The 4,248-nt window shown below is 32.2% G+C and overlaps 1 pseudogene; it reads left to right on the top strand.

Moving 5' to 3' along the window:
• Positions 1-546: 546 nt before the first annotated feature.
• On the top strand, positions 547-3,369 carry LOC111285018 (tropinone reductase homolog At5g06060-like; annotated as a pseudogene).
• Positions 3,370-4,248: the final 879 nt, after the last annotated feature.

Raw genomic sequence — 4,248 nt, 5'->3', positions numbered from 1 at the left:
CCAATTTAAAAACTAATAGGCCTTTCGAAAGCCCACCAATTCCAAGAAAATCAGAACTGAGAACTTGCATGCCTAGAACGAAATGGGATGTCCACACCTATGTTATGTATATGCAATTTGCAACTGCTAAATTCATCAAAAATTAACAAATAAAAGAGTGATTTTGCTAATGAGAAAATATATTAAAAATTTTAAAAAAAATTATATAATGATTATTTATTCTTGAATTAAGCAGTATTTAATTTTCTTAAATAAAACTTCCAAAGTTTTATTTCTATGTATGTTTTCATGTATCATGTCCTGAGGGGTGACATTAGGAAAGACATCAAGTAAACTCCAAATATGCACCTCCTTTCTGTGACCAAGATTTTATTTTAAGGATAACGGACTATCACGTTGACTTGGTAAATTTAGTTGAAAACATCTGCCAAACAACATTTTTGTAATATGAAAAAGTCAAATAAAGGAAGAACAGCCAAGTTTATTTTGTTGGTAGTACTGTTATATGTATGATCAAGTATATATAGAAGCAAATAAGAATGGCCTATGCAGCAGCAGCTTCAATGGAAGAAATACAAAATAAATTATGATGGAAATCTTTGTTCTTATGCAGATTGTTTGTCTTTTGCTAGACTGGTGTCTTGATTTTCAAATTTTGCGTTATGGGTTTTGTAAGTGTCATGCAAAAGATGCATCCTTTTCAAATAAAGGAAGAACACCCAAAACCCTTTTTTGTTTCATTTAAACCCCAGCTTAACACCCATTTAATCCTCTCTTTCAAACCCATAACTTCCTTTTCAATTCACTTGGGTGGTCTGATGTGTTTTTATGCATTGAACCTTGGTACATCAGAACCTATCCTTCGTTGAACAAGTAATTTACTTTTTCTCACAGATCTTTTTTATAGTTTGCACCGAGTTCTGATTGTATTTTCACAGTGATGCAGCTGGATTATGGTTGTGATAGGCAATGACTTCCATTCTCTAGCATAATAGCATATATGCTTGTTTCCCATGTTTATCATCTACTTTATTATTAGATTGTTTTAAGTTAACATTTATGGTAACAACAGAGGTTTCATCCTTGGTGGCATTCCTTTGCCTGCCTGCATCATCTTACATAACCGGGTCAGATTATTTATCTTGATGGTGACATGTCTTGTTCCTCTCTATCTTCCTATTTTATGTCAAACCAACTGCTGTTAAATTTAAAATTAAAAAATTTCACATTATCTGATTTCCACTAGATTTTGTTGGCAATCCCCTGCTCATTCTTTCATATTTGAACAAGAACTTCTACCCTGCTACAATTTATTGTGCTATAATAGTTTCTGGCTTTCCTTAGCTTATCACTTGTTTTTCTTTCACTGTTCTAACATAATTTCCTTCAGTATTCTTATTTGGATTATAGCCATTGTTGTGTAATCATAATGACATGGGTAACTTCTTTCAAAATTCTGCCATGGAAATCGCTATTTGACCAGCATAGAAGAGGAGTCATTTCCCATGTTTGCATTTGTGTACTAGCTGTCTCCATTTCTTGCTATTGAATTCTTCCCTAAGCATTCTCTCTCCCTTACTTGTTATTTGTTTTCCAGTACTTTGAGATTTTATTGGCTCTTGACTAAAAATAGACCTATTGAATCCAAATGAATCGCTTGATTTTTTGTTTTTATTTTTTATTAAATAAATTTTGTGAGAAAAAATTAATTGAAGTATTTACGTGTCACTCTAAGATCCAACATTCCTTGTTATGGACTTTTTTTCCATACCTCAAGCTTTTGGCCCTTGAGAGAGTGAATTACAGAGAAAGAGAGTTATCGTGGCAAGGGATGCAACTTCAAGTTTAAGGCAATGGTCTTTCAAAGAAGCAACTGCTCTTGTTACCGATGGAACCAAAGGAATCGGGTAAGGTAACTATACTTCCCTTCTCCGTATGGTTCATCAGATTGTTCTTTCACTTAAAATGTTTCTGTTAATTTCTGCAATATATATATATATATATATTTTTTTTTGGTTAAATTGTGTTTTAGGCTTGCTGTTGTGGAAGAATTGGCAGCACTTGGGGCAACAGTTTATACATGCTTGCGCAACGAAGATCAGCTGAATGAGTGCTTGAAAGAATGGAAGATGAAGGGTTTACAAGTTCTTGGTTCAGTCTGTGATGTAGCCTCTCCAGCTGAAAGACAAAGGCTGATGAACAAAGTTTCCTCTCTGTTCAGTGGGAAACTTAACATTCTTGTAAGTTTCATTATCTTTGGTAGGAAGAAGCATCAATTTTATCATGATATTAATAAAATTATTTTGTATTTTCATCAGAAATCAGAGTAATCACATGGCTGAAATTATAGAATCTGGTTTCTTTAAAACTTTCAAAGGATATATAGTCCTTAACTGAGCAGATGATTGAGTTGAGCTGAGCATTTGAAGAATTTTTGTGTTAAAAATTTTGATTGTTAGAGATAAACAATATTGGGACAAACGTTTGGAAAGCAACCATCGATTGCACGAGTGAAGAACTGTCAAATCTGATAAGAACCAATTTTGAATCGGCTTTCCACTTCTGCCAACTTGCTTATCCCCTTCTCAAAGCATCAGGAGCTGGAAGCATTGTTTTTGTTTCTTCTGTTGCCTGTGTGCTCTCACTCAATGTTGGATCTATCTATGGGTCAACTAAAGGTACCTATTTGAAAGTGATAAAAATCTTAGTTAATTTGAATTTTTATGTTACTCCAACTCTTCATTTTTTCTCAAAGTACTTATATCTAACACATATTTAACAGACTTGGGTATGGAGTTCTGATCTTTCATATATACCAAAAAAAAGCCTTCAAAAAATTTGAACATATCCGTGTTTGGACACACATCCGTATCTCTTACTTACCCTGAATCCGAGTAACTTCGTTAAATTTTAGTGCTGTTGAAATTTTTTTGGTGTAGAAGTGTAATTAAATTTGGTGCAATATTTTTAAACAGGGGCAATGAACCAATTGACAAAGGATTTGGCATGCGAGTGGGCAAAAGATAATATCAGAAGCAATTGTGTAGCACCTTGGTTCATCAGAACCCCCACCTGTTGAACCAGTATCTCTTCAGCATGCCTTCTTTTTTTTTTTTTTTTGTGAATTATAGTTTCCTCCTGATGATTTAACAAATTCTGAATGTACAGTGATATTGAATTTCTCAGTAGCAATAAATTCTTGGAAGCTCTAAACTCTCGAACTCCACTGGGTCGCCCTGGACAGCCAGAAGAGGTTGCCCATTTGATAGCATTCCTATGTCCTCTTACATAACGGGCCAAATTATTCGTGTTGATGGTGGGGTGACAGCAAATGGGATTTTTTCCGAAGAACAAGACTTTGAAAACTAATGAAAGAAAGAGGAACACTGTTTGTTATCTTTCTTTTTAATCTACTGGGTTCCAGAAAGTATTTTTAATTTTTAATTTCTTTCAATAATTTGACAAGACATTAATTATATTTTATTTAAATATCACTTTAATCAATGTTACTCAGTACGATTTAGTATTTTTCTATTTGAGATTGGTTACTCTGTTTAACTAATTACTAGGGTTTAATTAATGGTACCATTGTCATTTGTCAAAAGGGTTCTATGTTATTTTGTACTAATATATTTTTTATTTGGTGCTGGTCGAACCGAGTTATCTTGATGAAGGCCGAAGCTTAAAATTACAAAGTGGAAAGTCGGTTAATAGCAAAAGTCTAAGGTTTTTTTGGTATTTGCATTTTAATAATTATATTAGTGCTTGAAAAGAAAGTTAAAAAAGAGAAAATTTGAAAGTAGATATGAAAACTGAACTGATTTAATAGTATTCGAGAGAGGTTATTTGTACAGTGAAAGCATTAAGTCCATATGATTCGAATTTCAAATGACAATTAAGATTAACATTATTAATTTGATCTAAGCTAACAGTCAATAATTTAATTAAAAAATAATAAATCAATATTTTTGTGTGTCGATCAACTAATGTGGAATTTTCTTCCCAAGAACAAGACTTTAAAAACTAAAAAACGATAGAAAAACTTTGTTTATTTTCTTTTTTCCTAGTTTATTAGGCTCGATGAAAGATTTTAATTGTTTTCAGACAATACATTAATTATATTTTTTCTTTAAATATCACTTTAATTCATATTATTAAACATGATTTAATATTTTTCTATTTGAGATTGGTTACGTTGTTTAACTAATTACTAAGTAATTACTAGGGTTTTGTTAATGGTACCAAATT

Source organism: Durio zibethinus, chromosome 6 (genome assembly GCF_047325235.1).
Source record: "Durio zibethinus cultivar Kanyao isolate XHJ-2024 chromosome 6, ASM4732523v1, whole genome shotgun sequence".
Classification (NCBI taxonomy): Eukaryota; Viridiplantae; Streptophyta; class Magnoliopsida; order Malvales; family Malvaceae; genus Durio; species Durio zibethinus.
This window is presented reverse-complemented; position numbering and strand designations above follow the sequence as displayed.